This window comes from Alosa pseudoharengus, unplaced genomic scaffold (assembly GCF_046254945.1).
Source record: "Alosa pseudoharengus isolate Yale_2024_CS ecotype anadromous, Long Island Sound unplaced genomic scaffold, YU_APseudo_1.1 YU_APseudo_1.1_scf_2, whole genome shotgun sequence".
Classification (NCBI taxonomy): Eukaryota; Metazoa; Chordata; class Actinopteri; order Clupeiformes; family Clupeidae; genus Alosa; species Alosa pseudoharengus.
In genome coordinates, this window is record NW_027468663.1 from 44,317,319 (window position 1) to 44,337,670 (window position 20,352).

General features: G+C 41.2%; 1 long non-coding RNA gene across 4 annotated transcripts; it reads left to right on the forward strand.

The window, feature by feature from the left end:
- The first annotated feature begins 11,140 nt into the window (after positions 1 to 11,140).
- On the forward strand, positions 11,141 to 12,363 carry LOC143135314 (uncharacterized). 4 transcript variants are annotated; one of them, XR_012988901.1, is made up of 5 exons: positions 11,161 to 11,187; positions 11,352 to 11,400; positions 11,518 to 11,592; positions 11,858 to 12,054; positions 12,188 to 12,363. It is a non-coding gene; the product is annotated as an uncharacterized LOC143135314 (long non-coding RNA). The 4 variants fall into 4 exon arrangements; XR_012988902.1 differs by lacking the exon at positions 11,352 to 11,400 and having other exon boundaries at positions 11,141 to 11,187; positions 11,518 to 11,641; XR_012988900.1 differs by lacking the exon at positions 11,352 to 11,400 and having other exon boundaries at positions 11,141 to 11,187.
- The last annotated feature ends 7,989 nt before the right edge of the window (positions 12,364 to 20,352 follow it).

The following is a 20,352-nucleotide window of genomic DNA, read 5'->3' on the forward strand; positions in this document are numbered from 1 at the left end:
AGAATCGGAATATAACAAAGCCCTACAAGTGAAAGGACTTAAGGTTAAACCTCAAACCCTTGCATTACAACCACTAGGCCTACATCATGAAACTGTAACATATTTCACTTACTTTCGTAAGAACGAATTCAAGACGAGTGTAATCCATTCCAAGACTTCTTCCAGCGGTGTTCAAGAATCACGGAATTCAAACAGAGACCGTTTACGGAAGTCAGGACAAGACTTCAATCGATCACCTGAAAGCAGAGGCGCTGTCTTCCCCCTACTGGCGTGGGGGTAGGCCTACGTGTAAGGGAGAGCCTGTCTGATTGAACTGAAGTGAATTGTGAAATGAAATAAGTGAATTTTCTTAGTTGTGAAAAGTGTTCTATTGATAGATTCACTTCACTACAAGGCATATGAAGTGCGTCCTAATTCATCCATTCTTCTCTGTTGAACTCCTCGAGTAGGCTACTCATCACACATGTGTCACATGAAAGAGCCTTTTCTCAGCTTTTAAACGGTGCTATAGCCACTATTTGCTGTGATAAACAGTTCGCGAGAAAAATTAACTTCAAGACATTTAATAATTATTCTCTGTGCCCATCTCCACATCCATTCGTCTCGGTGGAATATCGTTCCAATTCACGCAACATATGACAACCCATATATCAGAATAAACAGCAGACCTTACCGAACACAAAGGTGTAAAGCATTCCCGTGTATAGTTAGCTGTTCCAGAGTAATCCGGTTTTGAAATAAATTGTAGAAAAATTCAACATGGTCTTTCGGCTTTAAGCATTTCTTAAAACTGAGCTGTGCTTACATTGCCTAGATATCTGTAAATAGGCCTATTAGAGAATATACAGGCAGCTTATGGTTAAGAGTTGTCAATGTAGCCTTAATGATTCTTTTCACAAAATGCTAAGCATGCATGTATTTAAGTTTCTTAAAACTGAGCTGTGCTTAAATGGGTCAATGCATGATTTCATAACAGACCAAATAGAAAATAAATGTCAAATATAGCCTACATATGTATACATATTAAAATCAGATTATGTGCTACACAGTATAGATCAAGTTGGACAGTAGCACATTTTAATCATGGGTAGTTGGACAGTAGCACATTTTAATCATTTTATATATCTATAGTGGCTGGTGAAAGAGTTGAGTGGCTTTTCCTTTTTTTTTTTCGGGGGAATTAGTGGGTAGTGTCCCCACCAAAGCTCAGACCAAACCTACGCCCTTGCACTCACTGGTCCAGAAAAGCAACTGTTGCATCAAATAATTTAGAACCACATGCTCTCATTGATTGTATGATTGCACTATTTGTGGTATGCAGGCATTGTACAACGGGGGCCCCATATCCAGAATTCACAGAATCATCACATATCCAGTTCAAAATAACAATTAAATTAGATATAGTCACCTACAAATGACAGAGGGCGCTTGTTTTATTGAGCAGGTCTTGCATAGAAGCCATAATAAGGCCATCTGTGTATTATTTGAAATTTTAGGCTATGGTATGTTTATTTTTTCTTCACACAGGATGTTAGTGTGCCGTGGGACATTTTAAGTGTCAAAAGTGTGCCGTGGCACAAAAAAGGTTGAAAAACACTGGCCTAGCCTATTCTGTGTGCCAATATAGCCTATCGTCCAAAATGCTTGATTGCATTGCATTCTCCAAATTTTTAGCTAAATTTTCATGTACCACATCAGTGTTTTTGTTCAGTGAATCTTTTGTAAATTGCTTTACAATTACCGTCGGGCCTAGGCCTATTGCCAGGCTTGCCTCAGCTTCGGTCACGTCCTTTTACAATTTTATCATTGTAATAAAAAACGCAATTTGGCACATAATTTCAACATGCTGCTGACCTACTAATTAATGCCTATTGTACTTTATTTTTTGCAAAAAGAAATAAATTCTTGATAAAATAACAAGTCATTCACATTACTTTACGCACTGGCATGTCAAGGTGACACTATGACAAGCCTGTTCTGAAGACTCCCATTCATTTTGACTGCATGGGAAGAGAGCGCGTCTTTTTCAGACAGACAGCGCAATTCATGATGATCGGACAAACTAGCGCCTCGATATTAAAGAAACGCCGACTCCATTCATTCCGAAAGTCCACCGCACAACAGTGCAACGTGCATGTTCACATTATAACCGCTAAACTTGCTTGCTTGCCTTCTAAGTTTTCCGACTTTTTTTCTTACCTTCTTTTTTCCGCTGTGGATGCTATTGAGCTTGTAGAAGTCATACGAGTCATATCACTCTGTCTCTCTTTTAAATGCCTATTCCCTGAAGGCTACAATTACTATGTGTTTGATATCGAAACAAAATAACCCAGGCAGTCTCATCTAGGATATAGCACAGGTTGAAGTCAACGTCAAGTTGGTTCTATTTACTGAGGTGAATGTGTGTGTGTGTAAACATCTTGTAGATGACTCAGAAATTACATCGGAAGAAGAAGGAGTGAATAGTGGCAAGAGGCAAGCCGAAGGCTGCTGACAAGTTGTGGTACATGAAAATTTGGTACATGAAAATTTAGCTAAAAATTGGAGAATGCAATGCAATCAAGCATTTTGGACGACGTGGAGAGACAAGCCGGCAGCAGATTAAATGCCCGAGAGAGAAAAAGATGCTGTTTTAAAAGGACGTGCAGACCGAAGCTGCAGCAAACAGGTGATATTTAGACATTTATTTCACAAAATCCAAGACTAAGAACAGACAGACTATGTAACTGGACACATTGAGGCCAAAAATATTGTCAAGCCGAAGGCTGCTGACTAAGGCCCGACGGTAATTGTAAAGCAATTTACAAAAGATTCACTGAACAAAAACGCTGATGTGGTACATGAAAATGTAGCTAAAAATGTGGAGAATGCAATGCAATCAAGCATTTCGGACGATAGGCTATATTGGCACACAGAATAGGCTAGGCAACAGGCCGATGTGCGTTTTATTTGGAGACCGTTTTGCGAGACAGAGACTGAGTTTGCTGCTGATATTCTGGGGATATAGGCTACAACATAGCCAATGTAGGACTTTAGCCTTTTAATATGCTGCATTGGATCAGTCTTTCTAGAAAGAACAGGCAAGAGCTTTCTAGCCTCACGTCAGCAGCGCCGCATCCCATATAGGCTACATTAAAAACATCCCATATACATTATAAGTACAGCAGATGGCGGGCAGGTGCGGTTTTGAAAATTGGTCAAAAAACGTTGCTGATGGATGGATTAAGTTTTGCTATGCAGTTATGGTTGAAATAATAGCCCATCAGCGCATCTCTAGTGTGTGTGCCTCTCTCTCGCTCAGAGGGGAGGGGGAGGCTGAGGGGTCGATCAAGCATGGATTCTAAACTCTGTGGTGGATAGGATCTACAATTAGGTGTTAATTAAAGGAACCATATGTAAGATTGTGGCCAAAACTGGTACTGCAATCACTTTCAAAATACTGAAGAGCGGTGTATCCCCTCCCTCTCCCCCCTGACTCGAGGTTGCACACGCGGATGGCGAAACACTACTGACTTCGTGATTAGTAGATAGGTGGAGGGTGGCGCATCAGGCCAAAACACAACATGACATGACAAAACACAACATCAACAACAGTTGAGGGCTGCAACTTCACTTTTTAAATGACAATATCCTGGCTGGACTACTGTTGTCAGTGATATAAGTATTTTAAATGAACATGATTTCTTAATGTCTAGTGACATATCAGGGCCATTTTATGATTAATTGAAATATTTTTCTTACATACGGTTCCTTTAATATTACTACCTAGGTCGAAGTACTCCCAAGTGCTATTGCGCCATTGTAGTTCTCCTGTTTATTCGCTTGGAAAATCGCCACGTTTCATGTTGTGTGCCCTAACATTTTTAATCAACTACTTGTGCAACTGTATTTAAGTAGGGAAAACGTGGATGTGTTTGATTAATGCCATCTTACTCTCTCTACGGCCACGGCAGAGCCCGCTAGCATAGCAACATGCTAACACATTCGCGCCGCGCGCCAGAGCGTTTGAGTGCACATACCGACACGGGAGAGGTACAACTCAACTTGTGAAAGTTAAGGTAAGAACATATATTACTACTGATTTTGGGTGGCGTGTTCCTTTAACTACAAAAACGTAGCGTTAGCTATTAGGCATGTATTCTCATGTTCATGTTAGCAGCTGCCAAACTTTTTCCTCAAATCGAACGTTATTTACATTTGGTAAGGCGCACTAGCGCATGTAATATTATTCCTTTCGGACCCCAAACAAACAAACAAACAGGATGTCTATTTCTCTGCATTTCATATAACACCATTTCAAACACTTCACACATTACCTTTCCATACATGAAATCTATCAGCATGCTAACAAACAATCAAACCTCAAGTAACCTAACGTTAATTTAATGTTAACAGTTCACTGACAAAGTCAGTTAACAGTTCACTGCAAGCTTGCTGCTGCTTCTAATTTAATTGACAAACTTAACATATTGTGACAGCAACAAATAAACGTCCCTTTCACATAATGATGATAACCAACAGAGATTTGTGACTCACCAAGAAACTTCTGTGGAGGATGAAATGCTGTCATCGGTTCTTCACGTTAGAATTCTAGCTGATACTTTCGTTAGCCAAATGTACTGTATCGGTTCTTAACGTTAGCTGATACTTCCGTGAGCCAAATGTATCGTTTCTTCACATTAGCAGAGACATTTCTGGTTAGCCAAATGTATTGTTTCTTTTACAGTTCACTGTTTGCTTTAGCTTTCAAGCTTCATAGGTGCATTACTGCCACCAGTTGTTTGGGAATAGAATTGCATCTCTGATCGTCGTTCTCAACAAGTTTGACACTTATTGATGATTGACGGTACAGGGGCCAGTCAGGGGCCAATGAGATTTCAGATGGGGCCCGGGCCCCTGTGGCCCCGCCCCTAGAACCGCCCCTGATGGTAATGCATCAAAGTCTAGCATCTTCTTAGTCATAAATAATTAGGATTTACTTACTAAATCTAAACGTATACAAATAATGTGATGTGCTTGGTGATTGCTTGTTGATATCTTGATTTATATGTCGATGGATTGATGATATTTCATAATATTGCATTGGTAAGGTGAACAAAACATTACCCTCAGCATGAACCAACATTAAATTGACTGTTAAAATATGATCAAAAACTGTATCATGTACCTCAAACTATACATTCTCAGCTCCCTAAAGGTCTGGAGATTAAGCAGTTGTGGGACTATTTGAAGCTTAATGTACTAAGGATAGAGGACCTAAAATGGAATGAAAGTTGATGAAAAAAAGTCCAAAGGTGTTGAATTGGGACTGGCTCTCATTCAAGGTGACAGGCCTTGGAGACTGGAACAATCAGCTTACATAGGAAGGGCCGGCTCACCAGGAAAATGGTGAATGTCATCACCCCCTCAGAATGTCACCCACCTCAGCAGATGCCACCATGAATTTGAGAAAAGGAAGTTCATCTATTAATATTTCACTGCCTTCCCTCTCCGACCCTCTTCTCTCTTGCCACCCACACTATTTCTTTCTTCTCCACTGTCTCTCTCTCTCTTCTCTCTTACTATACTCTCCCTCTCTCTTGCCTTTCAATCACTCTTCTCTTCTTCTTCTTTTTCCATGAGTGAGTGAGAATGCTAGCAGTGTCCTCCTCTGAACATGATCGCTAGGGTGAGTCTGGGTGAACCAGATCTAGTGGTGGGGAAAAGGGACTTGAGCTGCAAGGTCTCAGTGTGGGCTGTGAATGGACAAAAAAAAGTAAACTAAAGTAAACAGACAAAGCAGAGGAGGACACACAATAACCATAAGACAAACCAAGCCAGCCCCAGCTGATGACATGCCTGGATAAATGTCACAAAGTGGCACAGACTAGAAATCAAAACAGATATATGTGGCATATTTATTTAGCCAAACGTGATGGAGAACCCCAGGCAAAAAGGCTTGGTGAAGTGTGGATATACAGTATCTTAACATAACAGCTGTGCTGTTTTTCAGCGCTCGGTCCTGACCCTTTGCGTCTGAAATGGCTATTTTGCTGGAGATTGTAATTTATCATGAGTATTACCAGTCACAGTGGCTGACATGACATAGGGGTAATTTACCAGTCACAATGTACTGTACAGTATTTGTGTTAAGCCGACAGGCCTCATAAGGGTTTGGTGTCACTAGTTTTGATTTGTGTGGTGTTTACCAACAGGCGTGTGTAAATCCAACAGATCTGTAGTAGAGTCCAACAAATATCAAGAAGATTCTGAAATCGCATATAGATACAATGTTACATATTAATGGCACAATTGAACAAACCCACCTAGTACAACATGGCCACTAAATAAAATGCACAGGCTCATACATATCCTATATCTTGTCACAGCGAACACACAGTGAGGTGAAGCACACACTAACCCAGAGCAGTCGAGCTGCCTTGCTACAGCGGCGCTCGGGGAGCAGTGAAGGGTTAGGTGCCTTGCTCAAGGACACTTCAGCCGTTCCCACTGGTCAGGGATCGAACTGGCAATCCTAAGGTTCCAAGCCCAAAGCCCTAACCAGTAGGCCACGACTGCCCACTTAATTCTTTGTTATTGTTGTTTTTCCTAGTGTATACAAAGCACAAAGCGAGTACAAAGGGACAAAGATATCACCTTTTTCAGACACTGTCAGCAATCCGGTGAGGATTATTATGACCGCCGCGCAGCGAAGCGGCGGTCATATAGGTTTAGTCAGAATTTTTTTTTTTTTTTTTTTTTCGCATGTCCAAATTTCCGTCAATGATTCCCGGGACACTGAAAGACCGGGGTAGACGAAACTTGGTGGGCATGTAACCCCATATGGATAGCATGGAACCATCGTTTTTCGTTTTGATCTGTAGCCCCCCCGCTGGACTGCACCCCCCGAAAGGAGGGTAGGGCAGACACAGTTTTCTGTGAATATCTCGAGAACCGTAAGGTTTAGGAGGACCATTTTTTTTTGTATGTTGATCTCAAGGGGCCATGTCAACCCATTCCATAACCACTCATTTCATGTATAGCGCCACCTAGTTAAACACAAAAAAGTAAAAATTAGGTGTTGTAATCGCAGGTATCTGTGACCTAACATAGTCAAAACTGCACGAAATTGAAAGTGTAGGATCATTATGACACCCTCCGAATGCATGCCAAGTTTTGTGAACTTTCGTTCATGGGGGGCCTTACAATAAAATAATTTATGTGTACATTTAGTGACCGTACACCAACAAGGATTCCCGGGACACTGAAAGACCGGGGTACACGAAACTTGGTGGGCATGTAACTCCACATGGATAGCATGGAACCATCGTTTTTCATTTTGGTCTGTAGCCCCCCCGTAGTACTGGACCCCCCGAAAGGAGGGTAGGGCAGACACAGTTTTCTGTGAATATCTTGAGAACCGTAGGGCCTAGGATGACCAATTTTTTCCGTATGTTTGCCTCCAGGGGTCATGTTAACCCATTTCATGTGCACACATGTGCATAAACAGATACACACGCACACACATTCACAGTAATCATACGTATGACACATACTCACACAGTAGACATATGTATGTATGCATGCACATGCACAAACACACATAGGCAAACACACAAGCACGCACACACACACACACACACACACACACACACACACATAAAAGTATACACGCACACATGCACACAATTCAAGAATTTCTCAGAATTATGAACAGGCAAGATGGGGGTGGGGTTGTATAAAATGAATTTTACATGTGGAATCTATGAACTAATTATGTTTTGGTACTTGTTGTCTAGCAGATACTAGTGAGAATTGAGTGTGGCTAATGCAATTTAGTGAGACAGTTAGAATCATATAGGCCAGCCATCACCAAATGGCGGACCGCGGTCCGAGTCCAGACCGTGACGTGATCCTATCCGGACCCAGACCATAATAGCCTAATTTAGATTTTCACGTAAGATTTCAAAGCTGCGCTAAATGTTTCGTTGGTTAGGATAACAGCATTTACTTCAGGAGCTTCAGCAACCATCATTTCGCTTGCTGCTACTCAGTTGCTCAGTTGCTGCTGCCAGTGAAATCTGTGAATTCTGTCAGTCGAGTCAGTGAGTAGTAGCTACTATGGAGAAGAGACTGATAGCCTGAAACGAGCGAGGAGAGGAGACGGGACGAGAAACAATCAGATGGATATCTAAGTTAACGATAAGTAAGTTATTTTCAAATCATCGATTGCTCAAAGAGGAGAAAGCTAGACAGCGAGAACAGAGCTTTATATAACGATACGGGGCAATACCACGCAAAACTGTCACGTCCGTAACGCCAACTAAATATGGATGTGACAGTTTTGCACGGAATTGCCCTGGACCTCTTCTATATATTCTGAGACAGGCGATTTTAAGCGCCAATTTGAAGCACCTCTACTAGACAAAGCATATATTTTAAGCAAGCATAGGGTAGGCTAGGCCCATTCAACAGTGAACTGAGACCACAGAATATTTTACGATTTAAGAAGGCAATATGATTGATCCACCACAATCTAGTTAAGCCTACATGCATTCACTGCCCAACAACGTGATATTCCTGGGTTTCCAGGATTTCGGGTCAACATAAAAAAAAATAAAAAAAAAATAAACTTGCTGATTTATGGGTTCAAGGAACCAGCTGTGGAATATCCATCCTTGTCTCAGCTCAAATTTTATTTTAAGTTCACGTTAAGATCTTAAAAATAACCAAGGCTACTCAGTTTTTCTCCCAATTAGGCTACTCTTACCTTGCCTTATTTCTCCTCATTTCGAATGTTGCCTTTTAGGCTACTTATTTTATTTTATTTCACATTAAACATTAGGCCTAGGCCTACAATCTTCTATTTCTTGAATTTCCCCTTGGGGATCAATAAAGTATCTATCTATCTATCTACAACAAGGCTCCATCCATCCTAATATTATACATACATACATATACATAGCCTAAACACGCACGTTAAACATTATGATGCTCCGGACCTTTGCTTGAGGAAATTTTGCGTAACTGGACCTCGCTAAAGATTAATTGAATACCCCTGATATAGGCCTTTCAGCGTGATTTATTTTTGTGGAAAAAATGTGCTGGACTGGGCGGCGGTCATATTTTGTACCGCTCTGCGGTACATCTAGTTACTGTAATCTTGGTGATCTTGATACGTAACAATATATTAACCTGTCTTGCAATGTAGGAGTTCACTGAACATTAAATTAAATTGTTTCCAGTATTACACTTGCAGGTGTAGGAGTACTGTAGCTAAGAGTGATCAATTTCCCCAGGAGACAAGAGAGAAGGGATGCACTGGAAGATGGGATGTAATATCCAGATGAAATGGATCCTCTCTGTGTCTCTGTCTATACCTCTTAGAGACAATTACATTGTCACACAATCTAATGTAAATGGAGAGGAATATTAAAGCGTGAGGCATCAAGCCTGCAGTCCGAGGAGAATAAGTCCTCTAAACTGCGGTCAGCGCTCCTGCTGTGGCCTTGGTTATAGGCCACCCCTGCTGCTGTAGCCTGTAGTTGCTGGACCCACGCCGAGAAGATGCATTCGTTTCAGCAGGGCTGTGGGAAAACAAGACTATTAGCAGACAGTTTTCCAGTTGGCTTTATCCAGTCTTTGCTCAGGATGGTGAAATGGTGTTTCTGCTGAGTCTGGAACAGATGCAGGACAGGACCCGAGGCGGGTGAGAGCCAGATTTACCCCCTCACCACGGTCTGCCCGTGCCAGCCCAAGGCACATTAGCAAATGATCTCCTAGGTCTCTTTTCAGTGACAGCCAGAGTATTGAACATGTAAGTATGAGATTATATACGCGTCTTGTAATCTTGTCTTGCTATAGTTGTTGGATGACAGTCATTCATTCTGATATGAGAGGTAAATTCTGATGTACAAGGGGCACATTCCATGGGTGGTACAGTTCACTCAACCACAGTGCCACATAAATTGGCCATGGAAAATTGGACCATAATTTCAGTGTTGTATAAAGTACTAGAAAGCAATACTTGAGTAAAAGTACAATCGTACTAGAAAAAGACTTTGGTAGAAGTGAAAGTTACCTTTTAGAATATTACTTAAGTAAAAGTCTTAAAGTATCTGATATATACTGTACTTAAGTATCAAAAGTAATTTGCTGATATTTAATGTACTTAGGTATTTGAAGTAAAAGTATAAAGTAAAAAGCAAGCGGTTTTATTTTGAACTTTTATTGTGAACTTTAATTTGGCTTTCTTATAGTAAAGCATAAAGCATATTCAGGGTTCCCATATCTTCTTAACCTCACTCATCAAATCAAAATCACATTCTTTTCTAGGACTTTTCAGGCACAATTCTCTTAAGTTCAAAGAACAAACAGCATATTTTTAGAGCTGACATCAAAGAAAAAAACAGAAACAGAAATGTCCCTTTTGTATGAACTTCAGGTAGAAATAAATAACTTATTTCTTTCAAAAAAATGACCTGCTGGTACGGAGAACATTTTGGTCATGTGTTATGAGCATTTCTAGGGCTTACTCCCCAGGTCACCATCTCACTCTCACACACCCACACACACACAGGCCACCTATGACCAGCAGCTACTAATATGCCAGTCATAGTTGAAACTGAAAAGGTGTCTGTTCATCTTCAAAAGAAGCTGGTTTTCAAAGTTGCCAGAATTCAGTGCCCGGGAGTTTCAGGCCCAAGACCGGCCCACGTTTTCCATAGTGGTGGAAATTGGATAAATGAAGCAACATTTCAGCTCTTACTATCCTATAGTTTTTATTAGTACATGGTTATGTGTAAAGGTTATATAATAATTCACTTCAACTGAGAAGTTAACAAAAAATATTCCACTATTCCACAAGTTAACAAAAACAGAAAGAAAGAAAGAAAGAAAGAAAGCCTTTGAAATGTAGCCTATCCCACGCTTCCACAAAGAGGCATATTGAACCAATGTTTAGGCTACATGTTTTTTGCATGGGTAGGCTATATCCCTCTACTGCATACCGTGGCTTTGAGGCAACAAAATACATTTTTAATCCCCACACTGGCCCTTTAAAAGAATATGTCAGATTTTTTTCATGTAGTAACACTAGACACCTCTCTGTCCAATAAAATGATGACTTGAAGTGGGTGTGAGCCTTTGTTTGGGGGAGGAGCAGTCCTTTCAGGAAGTCAAGCCGCATTGGACACAAGGCACAAATTGGTAAGAATATTTTCACTTTTTATCATATTTAAATTGAATAACATAACACCAAAAAAAATATGTGGATGTGCATGAGTATTCAGAGAAGCTTTTTTGATCGATTGGATGCCTATTTTGTGTTTATTTATATGTGAAAACTGTATTTTTTCCTGCGTTGCCTCAAGGCAACACTGTGCAGTTAGTCCAAATTTATTCCGGCCATATAATGCATTGGTATGTATAAGTCTGGAGATGTTTATGTATGGTTAAATGACCATAATCAATGTTTCCATTCCAATGTATTATATTATGCAATGTAAATATTAATATTTAATAATGATATTTATACAGGAGATGGATATTAAAACATTTTTGGAAGAAAAGAGGATGTTGAGGTTAGAGCCATTCCCACTGACAGTGATGACGGTGAGCTTGAGAGTGACAGTGAGGACAACCAGGAGGAATTTGTCAATGAGTGAGGTTTAAGGGACACTTTTTAGCTCAGGGGTCAGTAAGGGGTCATTTGGAAAAGTGTGTTTGTGTGTGTGTGTGTGTGTATGTGAGTGTGCGCATGGGCGTGCGAGTGTGTGTGTGCGTGCACATGCTTGTGTGTGGGTGTCTGTGCATGCATATGGGTGAGTGCAGAATTGTTAGTGTGTTTCTAATATGTACTTCCTTTTCTTTTGTTCAGCCTCAATACGAGTCTGAGACTGAGGAATAAGAGGAAAATGAAACAGAGGAGATGAATGAAGGGACTCAACGGAAATCAAATGGAATCAAATGGAAAAATTCTACCATGGCAATGCAATGTCCATCTATGCTTTACTACCAATCACAACTGCTTCCTGAAGTTCCACACAGAATAAACAAGTCAGATCTCTGAATCAGGTGCGTAAGATACTTGAAAGTTCAGGGGTCAATTGTATGTTCATATACTGTACGTATGTGTGTATAAAAGCAAATATAACTGTTTGTATCAATGTAAGTGGTTAAAATTATGTTTCCTTATTCCTCTGTTTAGGAAAGGGTGTATGACTGAAGTGCGAGCAGGCGAAGAGGGACCAGATGAAATGTCACCTCATAAATAGATTTATTATGGCTATTTTTAATGTTGGCCAGTTGTTCTCTAATAGTCAATATGTTTGTAATGTGTTATTTGTTCACTGGATTTATTAAAATTGTTAAAAAAATGAATAACATTGTGTAGTTTCCTTGTTTGAATAATATTACTTATTCTAGAAAACCTTGACATTTCTTTACCTTTAACGCACAGTGTTGCCTCAAAGCAACATACCAATATCTGATTAGGGGGGGTCAAATTTTATTGTTGATCTATAATCAGGGACCCCAAAGCTCCCCTAAAATAGGGTTTAATTTTTTTTTTCTCCCAAAAACAAAAAGTCATGCAGTAGAGAGCTTGTTGTTTGGTGATTTAGCCTACTCCTTTACTACACCCTCTTCTGAGCAAACAAGGCATATAGGTTTATCATGTAGGTTAATTTCTCTTTCTTACATTAAATAACTTAAATTTATCCTCTCTACTTGTCCCTGTAGTCATGGCCTCCTCATCACTAATTTCGGGCTCATCATTTTCAGTGGTCGACTGGTTGATCTGCTGCTCAGTCTCTCCTGGCCTCTTTCTACCATCCATCCTTCCTGACGCTTGTGTCTACTGTAGGACCGGCTCGGCTATCTGTATCTGAGAAAACGTTTTGGAAAAGACGGGCTATATGGACCCAACCAACTCTTTTTGGGAGGGGAGAACTCCCTCACGTAGGCACCCATGCAGAGGCATTGCATTGGTGTCATGCACAGAATGCGGAACGTGTACTGAAAAGATAGACTAACGTGACAAATGTCAATATTTTTTTCCTCGACCGGCCCAAAAGTGAAGCGGCCCACCGGGAATTCTCCCGATTATCCACCCCGGGCCTGATTCAGTCTGACAAGTCCTGCGATGCTAAATAGCCTTTCACAGGCCGCTGAGGCAGGTAGCGGAGTGTTCAGCTTCACAGAAAGCTGTCAATGTACAGAAACATTTCTTGCAAATACGGCCACGCGTGTATGACGTTATCTTCACCACTACCCTGTTCACCGAGTTCACCACTATCTTCGGGGTGGACTATCGACAGGAGGTCCTCCAGTAGGTGCTCGTGCTTCCATGGCGGTTTCAGTTGTGCGTCCTCCTCCTTTAGCAACAAACAAGCGCTGAAATAGAGCGTGCAGCGTGCGTAATGCAATCTAGGAGCAGTGATTCGCCAAACCTCCCTTATTGCAGTCGCACACATTTCTTCTAATTTTATGTTTTAGTAACGAGTAACGAAGATGCTTAGTGGAAATATAACGGAGTAAAAGTATACATTTTATCTAGGAAATGTAGTGGAGTAAAAGTGAAAGTTGACATAAATTTAAATAGCGAAGTAAAGTACAGATACGTGCAATTTCTACTTAAGTACAGTAACGAAGTATTTGTACTCCGTTACATTACAACACTGCATAAATTAGTATAGCCTGAGAGGTAAATCTTTAATTTGGACTCTGCGGAGGACAGGGCCAACATGCCGCTGTCATTCAGTGTTTTTTCTCCACTGGCTTAGAGACAGGATTCAGTGTTTTTTCTCCACTGGCTTAGAGACAGGCTTTGCTCCTCTGGCCGCCGCACTGCCTGGTGCCTGGGTGCCGTGGTGAGTGCTAGGCTGAATTTATTTCCCCTCGGCAGGTCCTAACATTGGCCAGCCGGCTGGTTGGCTCCTGCAGACCCTCAGCCTGCAGATAACTACACATTTCCCCTCTGAGACTGCGCTGGATAAAGCTGAGAGGTTCTCCTAGTTCCTGAAAGAAGCCTTCCTGGAAACGTAAACTGCTTGTTTTATTACAGGGACGTTTATACTTGTGCAAATTTGCACACAAAGACCTCTGAACGCACACACAACGTGATTCTGTGATTTCTTATGGACTGTCAAGCGTTTAACTTTAGGACGCCCTGCTCTTGGTTTGAGTGGCAGTGTTTGAAGTGCAGTGGTTTTTCGCCATGTTATGAAAACCACAGGTAATGAAATATTCAACAAAGAGCGGCTTTTGCACAAACTTTGATGCAGGTTCTTGAAAGGTTTAATCAGCGTGGTGTGTTGATACCTGCTTAATCCCTAGGGAGTAAAAAATATGAAATTCAAATGTAGTCCCAGAGAGTCCAAAGACTGTTGATTGAAAGTGATATTTCAAGGCATCCTCCCCTGTATGCTCAAGTATTTCTGGCAACATCTATTATACAGTTCCCTCAGGAAATGTATATTATAGACACTTCACATATACAGTGGGTCCCAGTTAAGTTTGGACGGGTTCCTTCATGAATCACACACCCCATTTTCTCAGCAGAAATGGCACAAACTGCAGTTGACACAAACAACCACAAGGTGTCATTTGGGAGTTCTGCCACTACTATTTTTGATGCTACTTTAACTGCTTCCATGACGCAGTGAGCCATTACCAAACATATATGATAATACAATAGCGTGAGTTTATATATCTTATACCCTATTTGTCACGGTTACTTATAGATTTGATAGTGTAATGATAAGCGCATGAGACTTTCAGCAGGGGCAACTGAACTTAAATTGATCACGGTAGTTTAAGCTTACACTTAAACAGACAAAACATTCTAATATGAAAATGTAGATGCAATTGTTGTAAAATGGTGCAGCTCCTTTAAGAAAGCCCCGTGTGCAGGGATGGAAAGAGAGAAAGCGAGAGGGGATGTGTGTTAGAACTTAGATGCGTGTGGAAAAAGTAGACGTGCTGTTGAGACTGGAGCGAGTCATATTCCAAATAATGCAAAAAATAAATCCGCAGATAAAACCAATTATCCTCATTCATTGCAACCGCAGCATGCCTGCTTGCCGACGTTCAAACGAAAAAGATATCAAAGCACCTTTTGTGTTTGAATGTAGCACGATTTTTTTTTAAACAGCTGGACAAATGATTTAGCTAATTGATTATAGCCTGCACACCAGCAATTGTTTAACATTTACCTGTAAGACAGTAGCCCAGCCTAACAAGCATGTTGCATGTTGTAGGCCTACTGTAGAAATTTCACTTAAATTGCAACCGCAACATGCCTGCTTGCCGACGTTCAAAAGACAACGAAAAAGATATCAAAGCAAGAGGGTTTAGCCTGAATGACACGGAGTTCAGACTCATATTGCTCCTCATAACCATCTATAAAAAAAGTGTTTTTTCTTTTCTTTTTGAGCACGTCCGAATCCCAGGACATAACGCACTGGACCTTATAATAGGATCGAGATATAATTCCAAAGGGGGCAGATAGGGGCCTACTGCACTTAAAACTTAAAAAGATTGAACGAAGCTTCCCGAAATTTGAAATTGCGATCAGTGACTGGCATCGGGTGAAGCTTTTCGAAGTTGAACAGGCTATTAAAAACTATTTGCGCACCTCAATGTCACAGGAGAGACTGGGCTCTCCCTTCTATGAATTGAAAAAGACGTTATGCTACCTGCAAACTGGCCCATGATTTCATTGCTGAGTTTGCGACAAAGCAAGACAATGTTTTTTCAGAGTCAGGATATGGCGAGTCAGTGTCATTTATTTGTCCAATGCCTACAAACCAGTTTCCATAGTGCACATCTTATCAACAGTTTGAATGTCGTGTGTGTTTCTGCTCATTGACAAATACCGTTCAGCACAATGATTCATGCCCAATTAATTTCCCCTGTTAAAGTGTTCGCCTTTGTTACACTATTTGGTTTCGTGATATAGCCTATGATAAACACCATATGGCCATATATGTTACTCAGCTAATGTTATAGGCTATACAATTTCCCCTCTTAAAGACAAGCTGGTGTAGCTTATTAGACTAGGCTTCCAAAATCCACCGACGGTAGCCTTGGCTATGTGTAAAGTAAGCTATCGCATGATTTCATGCACGTAAGTTCATGCATCTGTCAAGTTCACACAGGGCCTCGCACCATCTGTCAAGTTCGCACAGGGCCTCGCACCCCCTTGCGACGGCCCTGCAGCTCCTCCTAAGACAGCGAGGAAAAAGTTAAAATACGCGATAAACCCGGGAAAAGTTGACAGGTTTGTTTTCGGTCCCGCTGAGAAATGTAAGCAAAGCACCTTGAGGGAGAAAGAAAAGATATGTTAGCATTTCCATATTTTGATATTTAGAAGGGATGCAGCTGCTTTCACAACTACCTATGCTTACAGTAAAAACATCCCAAGCTAATGTTATACATTGACCTAGGCCTACTTGTAGCTTAACATAGCATTTAAGCATTCTGCTGTTTGAGAATTAGACAGATGCACCTGGTGCTTTAAAGACAGTAGGACAGCGAAGACGGCTCTGGTCATCCCATACCCTCCCCCCACTTCCTGTAGCCTACCATTATGACTTGTTGCCGTTTTGGGACATTAAGCTTTTTCACGTTAAGCCCCCCTCCCCCACCCCCTTCTTTCACAAGCAGTGGGGGAGCGCGGGCACAAAGTAACACTTTTTGGTAGACAAAGGAGGGTTCTCCGCGCTTCTGTCGTTTGGCGACAATCCGGTGCAACCAGGCCAGGGCCCAGTTTCCCGAAAGCATCTTAAGCCTAAGAGCGTCTTAAGCCTCTTACGAACGTCTTAAGATTTGCCGACTGTTTCCCGAAACCATCGTAGCTTAAGAACGTCGTGAAAACACTCGTAGATCTACGAATGCTCCAGAGTTCTTGTTACCGGCTAAGAGCGTCTTAACAGTACCTCTCACTGAGGTCACCAACAGGACAAACAGAGGAATTACAACTTAGAATACATAATCCAATTTATGTTCCCATTCTTTATTGTGTTTACCTGATGAATCAGATTTTAGCGTGCAAAATAGTACAGCCTACATTTAATGGTCATAATAATGTGATGAAAAGCGAACAAAAATGCAATCCAGTTATGAAACGAGACGTTGCCAGAATAGTTTGCCATTATCTTTGCTAAGTGAAGGCTATAATTTATTAGGCCTATGAGGTAAAAGAAGAGAAAGGAACATGTGGTTTAGTCTGTATGCATCAAAATCTAAGCCTACACATTTCCTCACTTTCTTACTCGACTTCTATCTTATCTTCAAACGTGTTCTTAAGTGACACCGCGAAAAATTATTGCATGGTGCAACAATGTAATCTTAAATAATTACAATTATTTATGTCTGTGTGTGGTATATAACCTAGCCTACTTGGGATGCTTGCATGCAGATGTCGAAGTGTTTCTATTTTCGCATTGGTGTGAATTAATAGATCCGAAGTTTGAATGGTAGGCCTATTAGCTTGACTATTGACTATTAGCATTTTTGACTAACAAACATCGAAACGTTAGTCAACGTTTAATAATGTTCTGCACCTTTTACTAAAGAATAAAGAAAATTAAGAAGAAATCTGAGCTGCACCGGCATCTCTCCTTCTCTCTAACACTTTTTGGCTTTGGCTAAATATTTCTAAAATCATTTGAGTTTCACTAGTCACATGTTATAACAAGGAACACTTGTTATTGAACTAATAACAGGCGTGTGTCGAAAATTGACTTTATTTTCCATACGGAGAAATAACATATGCAGAGTCTAACCAAGGTCAATCTTGCCAAAAAAGCCCTCAAACCTGAAAACACATGAGGCAAAAGTGCAAAACATCACAAAACTAACAAAACTAAACACGCGCATATTTTTGTATTGCAATCATTGTAGCCTACAGTTGTAATAACAGTCGTTTTACTCCCCGTATGCGCTCATTATAAAGAACGTTTAACGTGTCCCAAAAACAGCTATCAACTAATCACCAAACGTCTTATAAACAACCTAGTAAACATAATAAAGTCCTGGCGACGTCCCCTAACGGTCCCCTGGCGAACGTCACCTCTTCGACATTGTCTAGGGTTCCCTTTACGTCCCGTGGACCTCTGTTCGGGAGGTCTAAAAGATGTCCATGAGACTTTGAGAGGACGTCCTGTAATGGTCACCGCGACATTATGCGCGCAACGTTTATATTTCCGCGATGGTAAAAAAAAAAAAAAAAAAAAACATGAAGCGCGATTTAGTATGGTATTACATCCTGTAAGCAGGGTCGGACTGGGAACAAAATTCGGCCCTGACAATTTTCTCCGGCCCACCACTGGACCAAAAACCCACCCCCCCCCCCCCCCCCAAAAAAAAAAGAAAAAAATCCCCCCCTGATTCCCCTCATAAATAACAAACACCCAGTAGGCCTATTATGCTGTAGCAACACTTCATAAACTGAACCCAAACATTAAACATTTAGATTTTAGATCTATAGCCTATAATCACAATAACACGGGGGTCTGGGGGTGTCTCTCCGGGATTTTTTTTGTAATTCTGGTTGCTAATCACACCATTTTAAAGTGATTTGAGAAGGACAGGATTCAGGGATAGGCAAGACAGTCTCATATTCTGTCTGTCTCACGTCATGTATTAAACCACGTCACTGCTTGACTAAAAAATATAGGCTACTGAAAATGGACATCGTCATAGTTGACAGAAATTACGTTTTGTGCCAACATGTTGTAGAAACACAACCACAGCCTTAATTTGGTGCAAATCTCTTTTACTTTGGTTATAGTCCGCGATTCACATTAACTGTAGGCTATCAACGTTTTTGCCCAAGTTTGTGTGCCGTCATCACATTTTGCAAATTAGGCTACCTTCGTTACTAACCTACCAGTTAGTATCGCGATTGATTGTGCATTTAATGTAACACTCGGTGGGGAGACTTCCACTTTCCAAGTTTCACTTTTACTGTCGTTGTGAGCTAAAAGTTTAGACCTACTATATGGGAAATCCTTTGAAGTTCCTTTTGAGTAGGATCAGCTCCAAAAATGAATGGATTTTCTTTAACCTGTGCTACACTTTTCCACCAAGTTGTGCGAAAATTGTAGACTACCCGTAGTTTTTTTTTATGTTGACAGAACCGCACTACAGTAGCCTACATGGTGCAGTAAATGGAAGCTCTTGGTAGCGCGTACAACTAACGTCTATAAAAACAATATATTTATGGAATAAAACTAGACCTCTGGTTGCTGTTTACGGTTAAACTGTGATGATGTGAACACCAGCCAGCGGAGGGCACCTACTAGGCTACTATGCACTCGTAGGCTATATTTCCCCACAAACCTAGCGGCTGCTTGGACAAATCCACTTGAGGAGTGGGGCAGGGGGGCGCGATCGTAACACACACTGAATCTGTCATGAAGAGGCCAAAATGATTGACCTGTCACCCCCCAGGCCAAATGGATGCAACTGCATTTATAGGCTAGGCCTATGCCCACATGTGGACCGGCCCACCGCCCGGTTGTACAGATTACCAGTCCGAGCCTGCCTGTAAGTCTCAGTGTTGCTAGGAGAGAGGTAGACGGAACATGAACACGCATTAATGACTTATGCTACAACTGCACAATCAACTTCACTCACCTCATATTGTAGGCTAAGCTAGAAGCTAAGAACAACGACTTTGCTAACGTTACACCAAGCATCACATCAGCTAACATTTTGATAAAATCCCTTCCCTAGTTTGTAACGTTATACATTAACGTTAATGTATAACGTTATGTGTTACATAATTCAGCATGTCTGCAGCATGGGGGCAGCATAGGGTCTGGTGACTCACCATTCACAGTGCTCAGTCCGAGGGGCGGGATAATCGGTTGTCTTTCAAATTCCCTCTGCACGCAATAGGATAGTGCTACAACTCATGAATCCCATGCAAGTTCCCCTTTAAAGCTGCAGTTGGCAAGTCTGACAGATTGAGAGGACTTAGCCAAAATTTTGGATGTTTACAACTCTCATGCCCCTCCCTCACTACCACCGAGCACCCTCATCATCGAGTTTGTGCTCGTCAGTGCGCACCAGACTGCACCAGACTGTGATTAACAGTCAGATCTCACACAGCCTTGCTCTGATTGGACCAGAAGAACCGGGAGCTGTGGATTTTTACAAAACAAATAACAGGCTCTAGGTGGAGGTAGAAGTGCAGGTTTTTTCTAAAACCGGCTGATTTATGTTGTTCTGGAGCATAGTGTCGGTTTCAGTGAATGTGATCAAAAATATCTTGCCAACTGCAGCTTTAATTGTTGATGTTGGACATGATAATCATCCAAACATCTTGCATTTTCAGTGCTGCCAAAACTCCACTACCCCCTT